The sequence below is a fragment of the Mercenaria mercenaria genome, chromosome 19 (assembly GCF_021730395.1).
Source record: "Mercenaria mercenaria strain notata chromosome 19, MADL_Memer_1, whole genome shotgun sequence".
Taxonomy (NCBI): domain Eukaryota; kingdom Metazoa; phylum Mollusca; class Bivalvia; order Venerida; family Veneridae; genus Mercenaria; species Mercenaria mercenaria.
Window position 1 is genome coordinate 31,567,204 of NC_069379.1, and position 24,711 is coordinate 31,591,914.

At 34.3% G+C, this 24,711-nt stretch overlaps 1 long non-coding RNA gene across 1 annotated transcript; it reads right to left on the bottom strand.

Annotated features, from left to right (window-relative positions):
* Nucleotides 1-20,311: 20,311 nt before the first annotated feature.
* Nucleotides 20,312-20,901, bottom strand: LOC128551073 (uncharacterized). The gene is made up of 2 exons (XR_008368600.1): nucleotides 20,750-20,901; nucleotides 20,312-20,709 (listed from the first exon to the last, which is right to left on the bottom strand). It is a non-coding gene; the product is annotated as an uncharacterized LOC128551073 (long non-coding RNA).
* Nucleotides 20,902-24,711: the final 3,810 nt, after the last annotated feature.

A 24,711-nucleotide genomic window follows, 5' to 3' on the forward strand; every position in this document is an offset into this window, starting at 1 on the left:
GAACTTCATAGAACTTAACAATTTTTCAGTCATAAAAACGACGGTATCTACTTGCAGCAGTGAGCACAATGCCCAACTTTATAGTGCTGCCTCACTGGAATATCACGCCGTAGACACGTGGTATAATACCCTAACCAGTCACATTATACTGACACCGGGCTGACCAGTCCTAGCACTATCCTCTTAATCTTAATGCTGAGCGCCAAGCGAGGAAGCTACTAGTACCATTTTTACGTCTTTGGTATGACGCGACCGGGGATCGAACCCACGGCCTCCCGCACTCGAAGCTGACGCTCTGCCACTAGGCAACCGAGGCGGCCCTAGAACTTGTATTTGATTATTGTGAACATTTATAGAAACATGTAGAAAGCGTTTAGAATTAGCTTTACTTTTATAATTTATCATATATGTATAAGGAAACATTTTTCTTATATACAACTTAAATGTTTGGTACGAGGCGTCCGTGTCCGAATGGTGAAGGGCACTGACTTTGATTAAAGCACTTTGCTGCCGACCGATGTGGGCTCGAGCCTCGCTTCGGGCGTAGAACTCTTCATATGAAGAAACAATCCGGCTGGTTTGCGGAATGTCGGTGGTTCTACCCAGGTGCACACCCGTGATGAAATATTGCCTGGGGGGATTCCTCCTCCCTGAAAAGCTGAATGGTCGCCATAGGACAAATAGTTGCGTCGATGTGACGTTAACTTAAAAAAGGAAGAAATAAAATAATAGATGCTTGGTACAGATAAGTTTCTGTAACAGTTAGATTAATTTCTTTGTCAAGCAGTGCTGTTACAGATTAATACAGGACCATTCCCAGAATACTATGTGAGTACTGTACTTAAACTCCTTCTATTTAGATCAAGTGTAAACGCAAATACTGTTTTCACAATTGACTTGACAGTACCATTATATGTAGTACGCATATAGTCCTGAAAGAATGAAACTAAAAAGGAATGCGAATTTCAAATACAACACAACAAAGTACACATGAAGACGCTAAGACTCTCCAAAACTACTTTTAGACTTTATGAACTCTATCCACCTCATTCTTTTTCTTTTGGTCATCACAAATTGGTAGTTAACGAAATAATGTTGTTTTAAGGATTGATTACGATCAAAGTAATACGGAAGAAGAATTCACATGTATATTGTACACACCTCCTAATAGCAGTTTTTGACGATTTATGTAAATTAGATGAAATAGGAAGTAATAATTGGGTATAGCTGTTAAAGTGTACACTGCTGATATCAACATGCCCGAGTTGTAAATTTGAAAATTATGTAAACACTTGAAATTCAGAAATATAGACAAGGATTTATAAATGCATTCGCTTATCTCAAGCTAAGGCTAGCGATACTTGATTTAAAATATTGTTTAGATTCTCTAACGGTTTGAATGTCATACATTACATAAGATAGATTTGATAAAGGTAAGTTAAATTATTTTGTTTGCGACTGATTTGTATTGATGTTTTACAACTGCATAACAGAATGAATAATACATAAAGAGTAAGTATTATTTTTGCCAAATCAATTCAATGCAAAATCTATTATTTTTAAAGACGAGCAAATATGTTTACTGTATATCTAATTGTATCCTTTACGTTTCGTAAGTTTTAGAGCTTTTAGAAGCTTTAAAAATGTAAACGAATCGACCTAAGTGCCGGAAACGTTGATACACAGAATATATACAATTTTTTGAAAGAATTTGAATCGGAAAAAAAGGATGTACTGAATAAGCACGCTCCCCTTAAAGAAAAATCTATAATTCAGAGAGCACCCAAAACCGTGGTTAAATGAGAAAAAAACCCTCAAAATCCAAAGCAACAAGTAAGAAAGTCCGAGCGTACATCGAGGCGTTATGGTAAAAGAGATCAGTTTGAATTGTATAAACAAGTAAGAAATGAATGCAATTTTGACATCAAACGTCAAAAGAGAAACACAAACAGTGAAAACAGGGTTCGCACAGGCTTGAAAAGTACTTGAAAATGAAGGGCAGTATTGAAAAGTCCTTGAAAACACAATTTGTCTTGAAAAGTGCTTGAAAATTGCCCAAAGACCTTGAAAAGTACTTGATTTTCTTATTTTCTCGTATGCTAAATTAAAATCTCCCCAAAAACCAAAAGTAAATCTTTTAGAATAAAATGGCAAGTTTCGAACAATGGGCAGAGCTACAAAAACGCCGTAATAAAAAAAGGTCGAATGTGTTCGGGACGAAAGCAAAGTTTGGGTACGAATGTTTTGTACTTTCTGTTTAGCGTTGTCTCCCCTGACTAAAATGGCGTCAATTCGTCACGGAGCATGAATCGCAATTCTTATTGTAATGGGAAAGTGTGTGACAGTCTTACGGTACCCCCACCCCAAACAGTTACCATTGCTGGGTCTGTTACATCATCGAGTGCTAGTATTTCAAACTATGTATCAAAAAATAATGTACTTAAAGCAGAAATTATATGGACAATGCAAACCAGAAACATGCTTTAAACAAGTCCAATGAAAACATTAATAAAATATTTCAAACCATGTTTTCAGACAGTAAAATAGCGAAAAAGTTTGCTCTTGGTGAAAGAAAAACTGCCTATATCTGTGTATTTGGCCACTTTAAAAGCTTACTGATTGAAAAGATCAGGGGACCATTTGTCGCTCTGATTGATGAAACTTGAAATAAAAAGATGCAAGAAAAACAGATGGATCTTCATATTAGGTTTTGGGATGCAGAATCACAGCAGGTAGTAACACGGTATTATGGTTGAATAAGTCCTTGAAAACTATAAGACTAGTGCTTGAAAAGTCCTTGAATTTGACTTGGCCTTGTCTGTATGAACCCTGGAAAAGATAGAGAAAGCTTAAGGTGATTCCAAGACTCTGTATGGATTGGTATCTGAAATAACTGGTACCAAATCTGAAAACTCACTGCCTCCAGGAGAGCCTAATCATTCATTATCGAAAGGATTGCTGACTTTTACATCGCAAAAATCTCAAAAAATACGTCAATCCCTAAGTGAATACCAAAACCTTGAACCTCAAGTAAAGGATATACAAAGTTTAAACAAATTTACTGAATTGACTCAAGATGAATTGAAAACTCTTATCATTGAACTGAATAATACGTCTTCAAAGTTAGATATTTTGCCAACACGTATTCTGAAATCGCATGTAGATGAACTTCTCTCTAGTATCACTAAATAGATGTATCTCTCATTACAACAAGGTGATTTCCCTGTGAAATACAAACAAGCAGTCGTTGAACTCTGCTAAAAAAGCAGGTCTTGAACTAGAGCTTTCCAACTATCGCCATGTGAGTAATTTATCATTTCTATCAAAACTTATTGAGAAAGCTCTGTTCTTTACAGATTAAACAAATATGTAAATCAAAAAAACTCTTTTGCTTAAAAACCAGTCTCCATATAGGAAATACCACTCCTGTGAATCTGCGCTACTTCGGTTACTCAATGATCTTCTAAGTGGTATGGAGAAAAAGGACAGTTCTAAACATATATTGTATCACTTACATTGGTTGCTGGTGAAAGCAAGAATTGAGTTCAAGATATTTTTTTTTTCATGTATAGCTGTCACATTGGCAGAGCATCTCTAGCAGAATTGCTTACAAAGTATATTCCAAGTAGACAAGGTTTGAGATCGTCTAAAAATTCTGAATGTCGTTATGTTGTTCCATACAACAAGTGCAAAACATTCAATGATAGAAGTTTCTGTACTATAGGTCCAAAACTTTGGAATGAATTGCCGTTAGAACTACTCAAAAGTAAATCACTTGACACATTAAAAAATCTTAAGACGCTGCAATTCAGAGAGTTCGCGACATTGTATTATTTTTTGATACCTGGCTATTTTGTGAAAACAGCAGTTGATAGTTCTTAAATTTTTGTATAAGGTTTTACATTTCAACATTAATATTTCTAAGGTTTGTTTGATTAAACGCACTTGTTTGCAAAGCTCTATGGGTAGGGTAGTGTGTAGTCTTTCTTTCTCAAATAGTATATGATTGTACCATTAACCGAGGGGTTTGAACCCCTCTATGCAGCTCGTCTGGGCGTACCATGTGATACTTTAAGCACTGGTATTCGCAACAGGGATAAATGACCTCAAAGGAAGGGGTGCGGTCATGACTGTTTTTTTTTCAATAAGGCTGCTATTATCATTATTGTCATTATTAATATCGTTAAAATAATTATTAATATGTACAACGCTATTGAATATATCGTTGTATAAAATTAGGCGCTTAATCAAAGTATTCAGTTTCATTTGTCCAGTCACAAATTACGACAAAATGGTACTTTAAGTTCATCAATGTTAGCTTTTTATCAAAACTACACAGCGGCCCGTTGATCATGCTAAAATTCAACATAACCGAGAGTGAAATATCTGTGTATTACGTATACCGGTAAACCATCAACTAGATACGCAAATAGGAAACTTATTACGAGCCTCTTTGGGTTCATAAATTGCAATAGCTGATTCCCATCTTTGAGAATGAAATTAACTTGCGATTGCTCGCACAGAAATCAAGGTAAACAAACATCAATCATATTCAAAAGATAGCGCCTTTTTCGTTGTTTAGGAGAAAAAAAGGAAGAAAAGAAAGAAAAAAGAAATCCTATACTAATACCAACTCAAAAAAAATGATATCTACTTTTCTAATCTAATGAAATTTCTGATTAATTTGTTGGGTATATCTCAAACACTACACGGCGTGTACAACTTCACATGCTATATATTAATACTCTAATGTTTTATGACCTTGTCAAGTACGTCTTGATATACATGGGAAACAAATTTTTATTTTTTTACCATGTCATAAACTTTTAGGCATTTTATATGCAAAATCCCTAATAGAACACCAGGTGCTCAAGTTGCTATATAACCATACATTAATGTTTTATGACTCTAAGTAAAATCCCTTTTTAGGTATTAGTGACACAAGCTCGTATGCCCTTTATGCATATTTTTGACAATTAGCGGCAATAATTCTGGTCTGACAGGAATCTGGAACAAAAAGCAGAACTACACCTGCTGAATAATATTTACGAAATGTTTCATAACCCTGCGCCAGACATTTTCGAGAAATGTGCAATCTTTCATTGCCTTTTATACATATGTTTGAGTATGTCAAGGGCCATAACTCTGGTCTGACTAGGCGATATATCCAGCAAAGCCAAGGGTGCACAACTTTACGTCCTGAATAAAATTCTTTGTATGATACATAATCCATTGTCAAAGAGGTTTTAAAATACATACGTCATAAACTCGTGCCCTTTTTATGCATATGTTTGACTAAGTCAAGAAACGTAACTCTTGTCTGTCTTTATAAGATCCAATCTGAAATATCAGGTACACAAAGTTCCGTGCTGAAAAAAAAATATTGTGAAATTTTATGACTCTGGGTCTCTGCGTTTTGAGATATGTACGATACAAATTCTAACGAACGGATGCATATATTAAGCATTTCGTAACATTTCGTTATAGCAAAAATACTTTTCTGTTCTTATTGTTTATAATTCAACTATTTACTCGTATTCTGAACTTCCCTCATTTCTACAAAGAAACTTATCTAATCAATAAATCATTATTTTTTCCAAAGTTGAATGTTTCACACATCACAAAATTGATGAGGTCATATTTATAGGGAAATGCGCCTTTTGTGTATAAACGTCAGCAGAAGCCAAAGGGTTTGTTGGTGACCTAGAACAACATAACCCAAGAGCTTCTGTAACCTAAACATTCAACACAAATGTGTTTTGTCGCTATTCCTGAATAGGAGGAGACAGGACCTGAAGACTTGATGTGTGATTTTCGTATGTGACGACTTAACGACTCTTAACTTTCCGGGAATGTGTGAATTTTTTTCTGAAAACATTTCAGCAATTAATAATATTTTCTGGATATATTTATTCATTTTGCGTTAATGCTTGGAACTGCAACGAGATGCCTGGTAGCTATCACGATATTTTTAAACTTTCCAGCAATGTTTTGCATCTTTTTTTTGAAAACATAATCGCAATAAATTATTTTTCCTCGATTCGCCTTTAATTATCAGGAAACTTTAGGCTATTGCGAAACACTTTTCAGAAAATTCCGAAATAGCAAAAGAAATTCTGAAAGTATCAACAAAGCTCATCTTGCTAATAAATGGCAATTCTGGGCACTTGCTCAAAAAGTATGGAGAAGATAATGTAGAGAATCGCAATAATATTTCCAGGAAACCTTCCACTATTGAGATAATCTTTTTAGAAAACTTCGCTTTATCAAAATATTTTTTTTGAATTATCGCGGTCTCGTGGCAGAAATATACCACCATAGAAAACTATTGAAAATGCAACGATCCAAACCGTATCGAGCCGAAACCTACACGATTTACACACGAAAACCAAACAAAAATAAGTTAATCAATCGAGAAAATTCTCGATATCTGCCTTTGTCCCCTTTCCATTCAGTTTTTTTTTAACTGGGCCAATCATACATATCTGATTTGAAGTCGATGACAGATGATTGATACTCCCATAGCATGGACTTATTCGTTAAAGATATAGATAAAAGCAAGACCGTTACTTTGAACAAAAATAAATGTGAACAAATCTTGACCATTTTGAACCGAAACACGTATTTTTTTCTCATTTAAACTACCGATATAATTATATTTTACAACTCATATTCCCTGTTCAGACCCTCATGTTCTTCAAACCTATGCAATGATTTACACAAAGAGACAAAGATATGCAAGCATGTGGCGCAGCGGTGTATAATATTGGTTTATGTAACTTTTGTAATGCTGGATGTGAAGTGGTACAAATTCCTGTCCGGTCCTTGCTTTTTTGTTTCTGTTAAATAACTTAAGGTAGTTCGATACATTTTGTGCGCATGCGCGAATGATTTCGGTTTACGTAAAGTCGAAAAATTTAAATGTGTTGAATTTTACTTATTTCTTGCTTGCTTTCCAAGAGAATCTTCAATAATTGGCGTCTTAATGGAAAAGCTAGTAGGAAACTATTCGCTGAGGCTTTAAATCTAAGTTTATCGCGAGATTTTTAACGACATTCACCGGTTTCGTAAAGCGGTCGTTTGTTTTGGCGCAATGCGGAAGTGTCGTCTTGATGCAGTTTTTTGGCTGAAAAAATGACGAATTCTTCGTCTCACGACGTCTGTCATTTGTTCTGCGTTTGCCATCAGTAACTGTTAGCTGTCGAGAGTACAACAGACTGTGAAGTATTTCTATAGATCTAAATATAGTTCGTAAAAAAGGACAGTTTGTCTGGCATTCGGAACATTCCTACACTAGAGATCCATGAGGACTTTGTCAAGTTTCCAGAATAGCAGGAAGGAAGGACTTATTGAATTGGACCACTTGTCAAGGCAGCTTAAACGTTGCAATAAATGTAATCAGCAGCTGCATCTTCACAACACCCTCAAGAAAACCACATTTGGACTTGGTGCATAATTTGTTAGTCGAACTAATCGGACGTATACAATTTGTTTTATATTGTGACCGTCAAACTGTGGCTGTAAAAGTCAGAAATTAAAAAGCAGTCAGTCCGAGCAGTGGGGTACCAGTTCCCCTCCAGGAGCCACTCGACCGGGGTTCCCGAGGCGACGGCCTTGCGGGACGGGCGACGGGATAGGCAATATCGGTTTAGCGACAGTAAGCTTGTCTACATTTTCCATAAAATTTCCAAAATAAATACTGGAAAAAAAAACATGGAAATACATACGACATCAACACAAAATAGCACAGAACCAGAATGAATGCGGAAGTTGTCCAGAGTGGTGTGGCCCTGATCATTTATTGTTTACAGTTTCCAAAAGTCTGGTGAGTCATGTAAAATATATTGTATTGTCATTTGATACTGTAATTGTTTATTAATTATTTAAGTTCATTCTAAAGCCCACAACAGACGGTAGGTTTTTGTTGTATACAACACCAATTAAATTTAAGATGTACAGCCAAATGTTATCGTGTGTACGATGCTATTCCTTGATTTCGTTAATCTTTCTTGACTTACAAATTAGGACATGTTCTATTTCGAAAGTTTTGCTTAGATACGTACCACCCACGTTGACAAGCAAAACATTGGTATAATTAGTTGATAAGAGGCATTTGAATGAAAGTCCAGAAACAATTGCTCAAAAAGTAAACACAAATCTGAATATAAAATGACTTCCAATGCATAATGGAAAAAGGATGATACTGAAACGTTAAAATGATTTGAGCCGCCTCATGAGAAAACCAACATAGCGCCATTCCGACCAGCATCTGCACAGTCTTGTCCATGCTGTTCGCTATGAAACGGTTTCTCTAATTGCAATAGGCTTTGAAAGCAAACATCATTGATCCTGACCAGACTGCGTGGATGCACAGGCTGGTCTTGATCTATGCTAGTCGCAAAGCCACTATGTTGGTTTTCTCATGGCGTGGCTCATTTGTGTCATGCTTAATCAAATTCATGGGATATTATTTTTTATTAATAATGGTTACATTCTTTTCAGTACCTGATGCACTATATTTACTAGTTAAAGCTCTGTTATTTATATGGGAGTGGAATACTGTCTGAATGTGAAAGATGTACAAATTTAAAATTATTGTACATCTTTGAGATAATCAGTGTTGAACAACTAGAACTTAACGTCTGTTGAGGCCTTAAGGTTCTTTTATCTTTTCTGGAGTAATGGACCACTGTGCTTAAATATGTTTTATCATGATGATTTATGAATAAATTAATAAAGACCTAGTATACATAATTTTAAAATATTTAATAAGTAATCAAGTTAGTATTCTGTAAAAATCCAAATTGTATTGATTGTCAATTTTCAGAACCAGATATGATTATGTATATTTTCAGAACCAGATATGAGTAGAGTACAGTTTTAAAAATGTCTTGGTAGAACAGATACTATGGAAATAATAAAGAACAGAACAGACCACATTTCTCCTTCTTATAACTGGTAAAGTTCCAAGTAAGAGCGAGTACAACAATGCAGCCCCAGTGAGAGTTCGTGATGAGGTGTCAACAGTAAATGTGTGGTCGTTAAATGATGTGCAGTCAGATTGACAAGTAACATTAATTTATAAATCAGTTCTGAGAGAAATTTTTGCTGTGCTTTGTCCAGGATACTCTTAAAAATACATGAACCAGAACTTTATATTATATGTACAATGTCAATGTCAGATGTACTCCAGTCTTCACACATGTTGAACATTTATGTTGATGTTTATACATATGTGGTGATTAATTTGTCAAGCGAAGAAATTTTAGGAATAATGTTAGTGGGTGACAGAACAGAAGTACAAAGTCAAGTACAGAGGTCGACAACACTGAGTTGAGGATACAGAAAAAATCTGGTGATTCTGACGAAACAACATACATAGAAAGATTATACTAGTAAAATGAAAACTTTTAGTGTATGGAAAAATTTGGAAACAGGTTTACCATTGACAGAAGAGACAGTATTTACAGACTGGTCTACACTTATTTTAATTTGACTTTTACACAGTGATTCCTTCAGTAAACAGCTAGTGATCTGATAGAATTGTGTTCAGTATATCGTACAGGTTTTGAGTGAAATGTAAAATTAATGTGTATTTAAATCAATCAATTTTTTTTCAAAATTGGATGTTGAAACTTTACAACTGTTTAGTATTTCAGTAATCAGTTAGGATTTTTGCGTGATTTCAATAAAATACAAATGAAAAAAGAAAGAATCACTATCAGCCAAAATGTGCTATTGTAAAAGATAGAAAGAAAGAAAATTCACAAGTCACATAAACTTGGTAAAAGGGATTTTAACAGAATTAAACTAATTGGTGAAGGATTCTGCATGTTGTATCAAATAGCTATAATGTATTTTGTCTTCTATCTTTCTCTTTTCAAACCAAATTTTATCTCATAAATCTATTGAAATTGCCATCAAAATAAATATTTCTTTTAAAAACAATATATTTAACAATTAAAAGGTATATTCAACAAGCCAGTACTTTGATACTATTCTTAGTCAGTGGTATTTATTTTTAGACTTGTCCTATTTTTTTGATTCAGTTTCTGGATCCCCATCTATTAGTTACAGTAATGACAGTAAAGTTGGTAGGCAGTTGGTAGTTGGTAGTTGAACATTCGAATAACCAACTACATACTAGTTGCCAGTTGGTTATTCAAAATGTATAAGCAAGTCTGATTACCTTTTAAAACAAAATGATGAAAAATCATTCTTATCCATGTTTTGTTCTTTAATATTAATCTTCATTTCTTAAAATGCATTCAGCAGTCTCAAAAAGTACCTTGAGAGCCAGTTGCCAATTCGCGATATGTTTCAGAAAAGCTTCTTTTTTTTCAGTCACAAATGGATAAAATCATTCAATATGACATTTTATATGGTCTTTCATATCAATATCCGACACTTTCAACGTAAAGATCAGTCTTGGAAACACTCAGGAGAGCCAGTTGCCAATTCGCATGCGAATAACCAACTGCCTACTGGTAGGCAGTTGGTTATTCGACATTTTACATACAGTCAGTGTTTTGGTAGAACATGATAAAAAATTTATTCTAAACCTTGTTTTGTTCTTTAATGATAATATTTATTCCTTTAAATGCATTCAGCAGTCTCAAAAGCACCAGGAGAGCCAGTTGGCAATTCGCGATATGCTTCAGAAAAGCCGATTTTTCAGACACATATAAAAAAATAATTCAATTTTACATATATTTCGTTCTTTTGTATCAATACCCGACACTAATAACGTATAGGTCAGTCTCGGAAACAATCAGGAGAGCCAGTTGCCAATTCGCGTGCGAATAACCAACTGCCTACTGGTAGGCAGTTGGTTATTCAACATTTTACAGACAGTCAAAGTTTTTGTCGAAAATGATAAAAAAAAAAATCAATCTAGTCCTTGTTTCGTTCTTTAATGTTAATATTTATTCCTTTAAATGCATTCAACAGCCTCAAAATGCACCAGGAGAGCCAGTTGCCAATTCGCGATATGTTTCAGAAAAGTCGATTTTTCAGACACATATGCATAAAATAATTCAATTTTACAGATATTTTGTTCTTTCATATCAATATCAGACACTTCCAACGTATAGGTCAGTCTTGGAAACACTCAGGAGAGCCAGTTGCCAATTCGCGTGCGAATAACCAACTGCCTACTGGTAGGCAGTTGGTTATTCGACATTTTACTGACAGTCATGATTTTGGTAGAACATGATAAAAAATTCATTCTAACCCTTGTTTTGTTGTTTTATGTTAGTATTTATTCTTTCAAATGCATTCAACAGTCGTAAAACGCACCAGGACAGCCAGTTGCCAATTCGCGATATGTTTCAGAAAAGCCGATTTTTCAGACACAAATGAAAAAAATAATTCAATTTTACATATATTTTGTTATTTCGTATCAATATCCGACACTTTCAACGTATAGGTCAGTCTTGGAAACACTCAGGAGAGCCAGTTGCCAATTCGCATGCGAATAACCAACTGCCTACTGGTAGGCAGTTGGTTATTCGACATTATACAGACAGTCATTGTTTTGGTAGAACATGATAAAAAAAAATCATTCTTACCCTGGTTTTGTTCTTTTATGTTAGTATTTTTTCTTTAAATGCATTCAACAGTCTCAAAATTCACCAGGAGAGCCAGTTGCCAATTCGCGATATGTTTTAGAAAAGCCGATTTTTCAGACAAATATGAATAAAATAATTCAATTTTATCAATTTTACATATATTTTGTTCTTTCGTATCAATATCAGACACTTCCAACGTATAGGTCAGTCTTGGAAACACTCAGGAGAGCCAGTTGCCAATTCGCGTGCGAATAACCAACTGCCTACTGGTAGGCAGTTGGTTATTCGACATTTTACTGACAGTCATAGTTTTGGTAGAACATGATAAAAAATTCATTCTAACCCTTGTTTTGTTGTTTTATGTTAGTATTTATTCTTTCAAATGCATTCAACAGTCGTAAAACGCACCAGGACAGCCAGTTGCCAATTCGCGATATGTTTCAGAAAAGCCGATTTTTCAGACACAAATGAAAAAAATAATTCAATTTTACATATATTTTGTTATTTCGTATCAATATCCGACACTTTCAACGTATAGGTCAGTCTTGGAAACACTCAGGAGAGCCAGTTGCCAATTCGCATGCGAATAACCAACTGCCTACTGGTAGGCAGTTGGTTATTCGACATTATACAGACAGTCATTGTTTTGGTAGAACATGATAAAAAAATCATTCTAACCCTGGTTTTGTTCTTTTATGTTAGTATTTTTTCTTTAAATGCATTCAACAGTCTCAAAATTCACCAGGAGAGCCAGTTGCCAATTCGCGATATGTTTTAGAAAAGCCGATTTTTCAGACAAATATGAATAAAATAATTCAATTTTATCAATTTTACATATATTTTGTTCTTTCGTATCAATATCTGACACTTCCAACGTATAGGTCAGTCTTGAAAACACTCAGGAGAGCCAGTTGCCAATTCGCGATTTTTCAGACACATATGCATAAAATAATTCAGTTTTACATATATTTTGTTCTTTCATATCAATATCCGACACTGTGAACGTATAGGTCAGTCTTGGAAACACTCAGGAGAGCCAGTTGCCAATTCGCGTGCGAATAACCAACTGCCTACTGGTAGGCAGTTGGATATTCGACATTTTACAGACAGTCTGTGTTTAGGTCGAAAATGATAAATAATTCATTCTTATCCTTGTTTTGTTCTTTAATGTTAATTTTTTTCCTTTAAATGCATTCAAAAGTCTCAAAATGCACCAGGAGAGCCAGTTGCCAATTCGCGTTATGTTTCAGAAAAGCCCTTTTTTTCAGACACATATGAATAAAATAATTCAATTTTACATATATTTTGTTCTTTCGTATCAATATCCGACACTTTCAACGTATAGGTCAGGCTTGAAAACACTCAAGAGAGCCAGTTGCCAATTCACGTGCGAATAACCAACTGCCTACTGGTATGCAGTTGGTTATTCGACATTTTACTGACAGTCATTGTTTTGGTAGAACATGATAAAAAATCATTCTAACCCTTGTTTTTTTCTTTTATGTTAGTATTTATTCTTTTAAATGCATTCAACAGTCTGAAAATTCACCAGGAGAGCCAGTTGCCAATTCGCGATATGTTTCAGAAAAGCCGATTTTTCAGACACATGTGCATAAAATAATTCATATAATTACATATTTTTTGTTCTTTCAGTATCAAATATTTTCAACAAGTAGATAGATCTAGGGAACACCATGGTATGTCAGTTGCCAATTCGCTTGTGAATTACCAAATGCCTACTGGTAGAAAGTTAGTAAATCGACATTTTCAAGAAAGTCCATTTTTAGTTTAAAATGATAAAAATGTCGTCTTTGAAGTATTTTTTTATTTATTAAAATCTATGCATTCAGTAGTCTTTGAAGGCATGGAGGGAGCCAGTTGCCAATTCGCAACATTTTTCAGAAAATCTTTTTTTACACACATAAAACATACAATAATGTTTTAATTATTGTTATTATCTTTTGTTATCAATATCAAACATTTTCACCAAGTAGACCAGTCTTGGGAACATTAAGGAGAGCCAGTTGCCAATTCGCGTGCGCAGTTGGTTATTCGACATGTCGTTAATGAAATTAACATTAGCTTCAAATTCAATGATTTGAAATTTGAATTTTGAACTGACAAACTACTAGAAACTAATTAGGGGTCATGCCTACTTTTAAAACAATTAACTGATCACCATAGCAGTAAAATTCCAGACCCCTGTAGAGTTACGGGGTCACAGGACGTCACAATTATGATATTGTGATGTTTTTGTATCTGGATGATTTTGATCTGAACACGTATTGTTACAGCTTGAATGTGTTTTGGGGATAATGTCGCAAATGAAAGGTAAGTGTTTTTATATATATATATAGACATCTTATGCGTTTTGTATTTTCTGATTAAGCACTGATATTTGATACTATTTATTATCTGAAATATATATAGTACTATTTGAATGTACTTTCAGATTCTATTTTGTCATAATAAACTGCAAAACCAAGATTAAATACATGGTGAGAAATGCATTTTTCCTGTTTGCAGCCTTTTGAAAAACTTGCTTTCTTTTAATTTTATTTTCTTATTGGCTCATGAAAATATGATACTAATGCACAGACAATAGAATTAATATATTTTGATAATATTGAGGTAAGATTCAAGAGCATTAACATTGTTATAATGTGGCAATACTTTATGTTGATAGATAAATATATTGCATGTGGATTTTATTTCTGTTGGAGGGACAGGGAGGGGTCTGAATCTTGTTTATTTATGTGTAATATACAAGAAAATTTTCTCGTGACTGTTTTGCTCGGTACCCTCCTTATGTTATAACTATGCAATACTAAATGTAGACATGCCTAGCGAAGGGAGCTGAAAATTTCACACTTTAAGACCACCAATAACGATTATGTTACGTGTGCTGAAATCTTTGTTTTTCGCCAAGAGTATGGCCTAAGACGGTTAATTTTTAATGGATTTGCGCGCGGAACGAACAAAAAATCCAAACTTGTTGGCTTTTTATCAGCTTTCATTTTCATATGGATATTGCCCTTCTAGTACTATATAGTAATAACGAACGATGTATGGAAGAAAGTATGTATTATGCTATGAAAGTTCGCCTTAATAAAGAAGTGCAAGCCTGGCCAGCGGAAAACAAAACATAAATGCATAGGAATATTACATGATTGATTATGCGCGAGGTAAGGAACTGGAAAATATTTAATATCTTTCCTTTTTAATTGAATAGGAAAAGAATTTGAAAAACGTTAATTGGCAGATTTTAAGAGAAAGCTACATATATAGAGCATTCAAATTGAAACATATATATATAGTTGAAAAATGTATTACCTAGCCACATTAAAGATTTGTCATTTTACCTAAGCGGAATGACGAGCTTTAATATAGCTAAATAAACATACTATGTGCTAGAAAACTGTGATTCAATTTAAACGCCCCATATTATTTAAATAATACATGACAGTGAGTGTTTTATTGATATTTACGGCTCGGTTTTAAATACAGTTTTCGGGTTGACAATATCAATAACACCCTCACTGCATCGGCTCAGGGTGAAAATACAGTTTTCGGGTTGACAATATCAATAACACCCTCACTGCATCGGCTCAGGGTGAAAATACAGTTTTTGGGTTGACAATATCAATAACACCTTCACTGCATCGGCTGAGGGTGAAATACAATTTTCGGGTTGACAATATCAATAACACCCTCACTGCATCAGCTGAGGAAGAAAATACAGTTTTCGGGTTGACAATATCAATAACACCCTCACTGCATCGGCTGAGGGTGAAAATACAGTTTTCGGGTTGACAATAAATAACACCCTCACTGCATCGGCTGAGGGTGAAAATACAGTTTTCGGGTTGACAATATCAATAACACCCTCACTGCATCGGCTGAGGGTGAAAATACAGTTTTCGGGTTGACAATATCAATAACACCCTCACTGCATCGGCTCGAATGAAAATTCAGTTTTTGGGTTGACAATATCAATAACACGTTATTCACTTTATTATATAGAAGCAACAAAACAAGAAAAATATAAATAGCAACTGAAATTTTATTATGCAACAAAGAAATGCTTGCATATTTGGCATTATTTAAAGTGCAAACTTTTTTATATTAAGTGGTTTCATCCTTATATATAATACATATTTCTTTACATGGAGTTCGTTCAAATACCATTACATAAAGTAAGTACTTCTTTATATAAAGCGGATACTTTTTAAAAAGAAGAAAACGGTCCCTAAATCCTCATACGAAGCTTGCGATGCCGTATAATAGAGTCGTTATTAAATTATATGAAGAGGATATTTGATAATATAATCATTATGTCATTATGCGTAGTGGATTGTTCATTATATAGAGTAGTTATGTCTTTGTGTAAATAGGTCAAATGCGGAAGTGCATTTACCACATCATATATCAGGTCCTAGATTGCTAAGACGATGCATGTCATTAATATTACTCCCAAGTCAATAAAATGGACATTAACACTCAGCAGCGGGACTATAGTTTACGGCAGTGTTCAACTTTGGTAATTACACTGGACAGTGTGTGAAATAATTAGAAGGAATGTGTAAAACAAAAACATTGTTATATGAGCTGTACCATGAGAAAACCAACATAGTGTGTTTGCGACCAGCATGGATCCAGACCAGCCTGCGCATCTGCACAGTCTGGTCAGGATCCAAGCTAGCTGTTCACTTTCAAAGTCTATTGCAATTAGAGAAACCGTTAGCGAACAGCATGGATCCTGACCAGACTGCGCGGATGCGCAAGGCTGGTCTGGATCCATGCTGGTCGCATACCCACAATGTTGGTTTTCTCATGGCGCGGCTCATTATGATATAGTAGACTATATATAAATCATGAATTTGAAACACCTCAACTCGACTATTTAGTTATTGAAAATATCAAAGCAATAACCAAAAACTTGTGAATTAAATTACGTTTAAATTATGGTTAAAAATGAAACAGACGTACAAATGAGTGTTGCATATCAGATTTGTTTACAATATACTATACATACAACAAAAAACTGATTCTTTTAATAATCAATGAAAAATATACAACCCTTTTTCTCTTTTGTAGTCTACATATTGCTGGATATTAGCAATATGAGACTACAAATTCTACTAACAGTTTGTTTTTCGGCATTTATCAGGAAGACCAGTTTTTTGTTTATTTATCCTTTTTTTTGTCTTTTTCCGTTTTCAACATTTTTTTTCCAATTTGGAAGGTTAATTTTCTCGTGGGTTGAGCAACTGGTTTGGTCGGCCTTTAACTGAAAATCTTTCAATTTTACAATGCCTTTGAACACCTGTCCTGAAATGAACTTAGGCATTTTAACCCCAGTCAGATGTTCAGCTCTGATGAACTCTGCACATTGTTTAAATTCCGATGCGTAATATCCCCATTAGCACAACCGATTTATGACCTAAGATTCCTCGTCCAGCTTGATTTATGACTTGAAACTTCTTGAAACTCGATCTCATGAACGGTGTTATTGAACTTGACCTGCAGCTTTGTTTTCCCCGAGGATTTTCATTGGTGACTTGCTGCCATGTGAATATATTTAATGGTATGCAGTTGGTTATTTTATATTTGTCAAAAATTCACTATTTCGGTCGAAAGTCATAGAAGTATTCAATATTATTAGATATATCCATTTAAACATTTAGTTTGTACTTACACATCAATATCTGACACTTTCATTTGGAAACATTCAGGAGAGCCTGTGGCGTGCAAAAAAACAACTACCTACTTGTAGTCGGCATTAAATCTCACGCATTGAGTTTACGCATACATTGAATGTACACTAGTAAAACCTATGTTAAACCTAACCCTAACCTTTAGTCAGTATATAGAACACACAATAGTGCGTATATTAAATAGGGGCGATTTAATGTTGACGCGTACATGTAGCAGTAAGATTGTTGATGCCATTTTTAAGGCCTAAAATGAATTGTTTTTTTTTTTTTGTTTTTTTTTTTGAATGCATTTAAAGGAATAAAAAATAACATTAAAGAACAAAACAAGAAAACAAGAATAAGAATGAATTATTTATCATTTTCGACCTAAACACTGACTGTCTGTAAAATGTTCAATAACCAACTGCCTACCAGTAGGCAGTTGGTTATTCGCACGCGAATTGGCAACTGGCTCTCCTGATTGTTTTCAAGCCTGACCTATACGTTGAAAGTGTCTGATACTGATATGAAAGAACAAAATATATGTAAAATTGAATTATTTTATGCATATGTGTCTGAAAAAAGGATTTTCTGAAATATATCGCGAATTGGCAACTGGCTCTCCTGGTGCATTTTGAGACTGTTGAATGCATTGAAAGGAATAAATATTAACGTTAAAGAACGAAACAAGGACTAGATTGACCTTTTTATCATTTTCGACCAAAACTATGACTGTCTGTAAAATGTTGAATAACCAACTGCCTACCAGTAGGCAGTTGGTTATTCGCACGCGAATTGGCAACTGGCTCTCCTGATTGTTTCCAAGACTGACCTATACGTTGAAAGTGTCGGGTAATGATACAAAAGAACAAAATATATGTAAAATTGAATTATTTTATAAATATGTGTCTGAAAAAAAGGCTTTGCTGAAACATATCGCGAATTGGCAACTGGCTCTCCTGGTGCATTTTGAGACTGTTGAATGCATTTAAAAGAATAAATACTAACATAAAACAACAATAAAACAAGGGTTAGAATGAATATTTTATCATGTTCTACCAAAACAATGACTGTCAGTAAAATGTCGAATAACCAACTGCCTACCAGTAGGCAGTTGGTTATTCGCACGCGAATTGGCAACTGGCTCTCCTGATTGTTTCCAAGACTGACCTATACGTTGAAAGTGTCGGATAGTGATACGAAAGAACAAAATATATGTAAATTTGAATTATTTTATTCATATGTGTCTGAAAAATCGGCTTTGCTGAAACATATCGCGAATTGGCAACTGGCTCTCCTGGTGCATTTTGAGACTGTTGAATGCATTTAAAGGAATACATATTAACATTAAAAAACGAAACAAAGACTAGATTGATTTTTTTTATCATTTTCGACCAAAACTATGACTGTCTGTAAAATGTTGAATAACCAACTGCCTACCAGTAGGCAGTTGGTTATTCGCACGCGAATTGGCAACTGGCTCTCCTGATTGTTTCCAAGACGGATCTATACGTTGAAAGTGTCGGATATTGATACGAAAGAACAAAATATATGTAAATTTGAATTATTTCATTCATATGTGTCTGAAAAATTGGCTTTTCTGAAACATATCGCGAATTGGCAACTGGCTCTCCTGGTGCATTTTGAGACTGTTGAATGCATTGAAAGGAATACATATTAACATTAAAAAACGAAACAAGGACTAGATTGATTTTTTTTATCATTTTCGACCAAAACAATGACTGTCAGTAAAATGCCGAATAACCAACTGCCTACCAGTAGGCAGTTGGTTATTCGCACGCGAATTGGCAACTGGCTCTCTTGAATGTTTCCAAGACGGACCTATACGTTGAAAGTGTCGGAAATCGATACGAAAGAACAAAATATATGTAAAATTGAATTATTTTATGCGTATGTGTCTGAAAAATCGGCTTTTCTGAAACATATCGCGAATTGGCAACTGGCTCTCCTGGTGCATTTTTAGACTGTTGAATGCATTTAAAGGAATAAATATTAACATTAAAGAACGAAACAAGGACTAGACTGATTTTTTTATCATTTTCGACCAAAACTATGACTGTCTGTAAAATGTTGAATAACCAACTGCCTACCAGTAGGCAGTTGGTTATTCGCACGCGAATTGGCAACTGGCTCTCCTGATTGTTTCCAAGACTGACCTATACGTTGAAAGTATCGGGTATTGATACAAAAGAACAAAATATATGTAAAATTGAATTATTTTATTCATATGTGTCTGAAAAAAAGGCTTTTCTGAAACATTTCGCGAATTGGCAACTGGCTCTCCTGGTGCATTTTGAGACTGTTGAATGCATTTAAAAGAATAAATACTAACATAAAACAACAACAAAACAAGGGTTAGAATGAATTTTTTATCATGTTCTACCAAAACAATGACTGTCAGTAAAATGTCGAATAACCAACTGCCTACCAGTAGGCAGTTGGTTATTCGCACGCGAATTGGCAACTGGCTCTCCTGAGTGTTTCCAAGACTGACCTATACGCTGAAAGGGTCGGATATTGATATGAAAGAACAAAATATATGTAAATTTGAATTATTTTATTCATATGTGTCTGAAAAATCGGCTTTTCTGAAACATATCGCGAATTGGCAACTGGCTCTCCTGGTGCATTTTGAGACTGTTGAATGCATTGAAAGGAATAAATATTAACTTTAAAGAACGAAACAAAGACTAGATTGACTTTTTATCATTTTCGACCAAAACTATGACTGTCTGTAAAATGCCGAATAACCAACTGCCTACCAGTAGGCAGTTGGTTATTCACACGCGAATTGGCAACTGTCTCTCTTGAGTGTTTCCAAGACGGACCTATACGTTGAAAGTGTCGGAAATCAATACGAAAGAACAAAATATATGTAAAATTGAATTATTTTATGCATATGTGTCTGAAAAACCGACTTTTCTGAAACATATCGCGAATTGGCAACTGGCTGTCCTGATTGTTTCCAAGACGGATCTATACGTTGAAAGTATCGGATATTGATACGAAAGGACAAAATATATGTAAAATTGAATTATTTTATTCATATTGGCAACTGGCTCTCCTGGTACATTTTGAGACTGTTGAATGCATTTAAAAGAATAAATACTAACATAAAACAACAACAAAACAAGGGTTAGAATAAATTTTTTATCATGTTCTACCAAAACACTGACTGTATGTAAAATGTCGAATAACCAACTGCCTACCAGTAGGCAGTTGGTTATTCGCACGCGAATTGGCAACTGGCTCTCCTTAGTGTTTCCAAGACTGGTCTTTATGTTGAAAGTGTCAGATATTGATATGAAAAACGATATAAAATGTCATATGGAATAATTTTATCCATTTGTGACTGAAAAAAAAAGCTTTTCTGAAACATATCGCGAATTGGCAACTGGCTCTCAAGGTACTTTTTGAGACTGCTGAATGCATTTTAAGAAATGAAGATTAATATTAAAGAACAAAACATGGATTAAAATGATTTTTTTATCATTATGTTTTAAAAGGTAATCAGACTTGCTTATACATTTTGAATAACCAACTGGCAACTAGTAAGTAGTTGGTTATTCGAATGTTCAACTACCAACTACCAACTGCCTACCAACTTTACTGTCATGTTACAGTACACGTTTTGGGATTCCAGCAATTTTCCACATCCTCATTACTAGGTAGTATTGATTTTTCATTGGTCCCAGTGGTTAACTAATTAAGCATAAAGTAAAACTGTTCTATTAATAGATTTTCCGAAAATCTGTTAGTGTATTTTTACATTAAAGTGGGATACCCAGTATAAAAAAATTCATGTACTTTTATTTGATTTGAACATTACTGTTTAATATTATCCTGAACAAATTACAGGTTTTCTTTGCTTTGTTTTAGAGAATTTTGGTAAATTTCATTGTACTTTTCTCAAATAGTCAATTAATAGAAATTTTCAAATATAATATCTTGTGTAGCGAATTAAGAAGAAATTTATTTACTTCAGCACTAGTCAGTTCTGAACTTGAAAGATAAATTGATAGGTATTTGGTCTACTACATACTATATATTTTTATGGCCTGATTAGAAGTAGCCTGTTGGTTTAACTCAGTATGTTAGTATAGGAAAAATTATTTAAGGTAGCTCAACGCAACTTCTGGACGTTAAGGTGGTTTATTATCATATATGATATAAAGATAATTTTCATTGAGAGTCCTACATACCAGAACATTTTTGAGTGACAATTAGAAATATTTAAGATTACTTGAGGTGGTTCACTACCTGTTAGAAATATTTAAGGTGGTTAACCATCTGTTAGAAAATGATAATACGGTACGGTACTGGGACTTGTTTAGTACTCTAAATGCAATTATCACAACATGAAGTTTTATAGGTGCTGAATTGAAGGTCATTTCCTGGTTATTGTCGTTGTGTATATTAATCCCCCGCCACAAGTGGTGGTGGGTTATAGGAATGGTCTCTGTTCATCCTTCCGTCCTTCCGTAACATTTTGTGTCCACTCTGTATCTCCTAAACCCTTTGAACATGTTGAAGGATTTTCATGAAACTTGGGTCAAATGATCACCTAATCAAGACGATGTGCAGAACCCATGAGTCAGCCATGTCGGGTCAAGGTCACAACTCAGTCAAAAGTTTGAACCTTCAATTTTGTGTCCACTCTGTATCTCCTAAACCCCTTCAAGTGTGCTGTTAACAGACAGCTTTTGTGATATATCAGGAGCACATAATTCCAGACAAGCTGGTCTGATCATACCCAAAATCGAGTTATTCCAAGAGCTTGTGCTCATATACATTGCCATTAAATCTGATCAAAATTGTTATGAAAATGTTCAAGCTAGAGCGTTAAAATTGTCAAATATTGCAACTTTTTATATAACAGGGACAGATAAAACAGGACTAACTAGTCTGAAAATGCCTGAAATCTAGCTCTTGCAAGACCCTATGGCCGTACACATTGTCTATAAGTTTATTCAAGATTTCTTTAAGTAAAAAGGATACAGTTGCAAAAAAATGGGTAAACATTGCTATTTTTTACTATATCAGGGGCACATTACTCTTGACATACTGGTCGGATCATCCCCATAATGCAACACATTCCAGATTATGTAGCCATGCATATTGTTTTTTTTTTTACTTTAGTGAAGATTGTTGTAGTAATATTCATGCCGGAGTGTTAACAATGCTATATAATTTATACTTAACTTTAAAAAAGTGGGTGGGGTAATATTACATCTGGTTTTTATGATGGTTTGGAACTATTTTGTTATTTAAAATTATGTTTTGCACACATGTTCATATTGTTTAGGCGTTTTTCTTTTCATGAAAATATTTGTTGTTATAGCTTATTTGCCAGCCAACCCCAATATTCTAAAATGTTGGAACTTTCATGATAACATACAGAATATATCTCTTATATGTTCGGTGACCCCCAATTTTTTCCCTTTATTTTGAAGCAATTTTGAGACACAATGAATACAAAAAATATTTCAAAAATCTTAATTGTAGAAATAAAGTTATGCTATCTTTAGACTGATACAAGTACTGGTCTCATGGGAAAAATGTGGGTGGGGTAATTATATTGCCTTGTGAAAATGAATTACAGTATTATGTGAAAATCATTAAAATTTCATACTGACTTCATAGCATATTCAAACTGATTTGTTAGAAAAATAATTATTTTACAACTGATAAAGATAGTTTGTTTTTTGAAATGTTACCCCCAATTTTTCCAGGTTTTTCAAATTTCACTTTTGTCTTGACAGTGTGTGTAGAAAATGGCCGATATAATGTAAAGGAGTTCGGTGACCTACTTTTTTTTTGCTTTTATATGCAATAGATACTTAAGATCTTCAAACATGCAAAGTATGAAAAAATTCTTAATTGTAGAACAAATTGGCCTGAAACGTATCCAACATCCTTAAAAAGCCATTTTGATGCCATAGGATCCAGTTAAAGGTCACGGTCCAAGCGTGGTTTCTGTTCTATAACTTTGATTAAGATTGACTAACTGTCACTCATCTTCATGTATGGCACGGTGTCGCTTTGGATTGCATTTTGGGGTCACTGGTTCTAAATGGTGTGCGTTAAATATCCTTAGTTGTGTATACCTATTATCAGTAAACTTGGTCTGTTGATACCTTATATCAAAGAGAAAGGTTGTGATTTTTTAGGGGTCACTCGAGTCCAGGTTAAGGTCACAGTTAAAGAACGCAAATGCCGAGAACGAATAGTTGATTCCTCTCAATAACTATTATTAAGCATGAGATAAATTATTTTTTGAGCTTACTTTGAAAGCTTCACCGTAGCACAGTGGAAAGCGTTGGTCAATACGTTTGCAGCGTTAACAACGGATAGCAGTTCCAATACCGGTCCTGATCTAACTTCATAATAAAGAAGAACCATTGAGATGCCTTAAGGTCAATGTCAAAATTACAGTTACGAAACATAAAAAGGAAAACTGTAATCATTAAAAAGGGTGGTTTCCGGTTAATTACTTCAGTAAGGATTGTGTAACTGCACCAAATTGGTACGTTTGTTTGTTTGTTTTATGTTTAACGCCGTTTTTTCAACAGTATTTCAGTCATGTAACGGCGGGCAGTTACCCTAACCAGTGTTCCTGAATTCTGTACCAGTACAAACCTGTTCTCCGCAAGTAACTGCCAACTTCCCCAAATGAATTATCAGAGGTGGACGACGAATGATGTCAGACACAATGTCTTTTATAAAATCGTCACGGAAAACATAAGCCCCGCCCGAGGATCGAACTTGCGACCCCGCGATCCGTAGACCGATGCTTTCCCTACTGAGCTAAGCGGGTGGGCCAACTTGGTACGTAACACTGTTATTAAAATAAGAAAAAATGACTTCAGTTTGGTACACCTATTGTCAGCAATCTTGATGTGTTAATAGCTTTTATCAACACAAATATATACTGCTCTGATTTGTCTGTCATATCCTTCAAGTGTTACGTATGTCATTAAGATTAATTAATTTAATATTTCAATGTGCACGTTTTTCAATATGTATTATGCTTTTCAAAACTGCAATACAGTCAATTCAAAAAAGTAAATCAATACATGCTTTATGCTACGTATTGTCGTATTGAAACGTATGATAGCCACATACAAAACAAATTTGCGAACTTATGTTTAAATTGTTGCTTGATTTACAGTAGTCAAACTGTAGGTGCTTGATCTTTTATAAAATATTTCATACACTACTTAGATATTCTCATATCTTAAAATGTAATAAAGATCTATGATCTCATTTTCTTTTTATCATTGTTATAACTGTAGAGGTGCGAATGTTTTAGGATAAAACATTAATATAATAACCATCAAAACTTAAACTGCCATGAGATATCTATTTATTCACTACCCAATCTGAAGTCAATAAGTAGAAATATATTTCATTAAACTATCAAT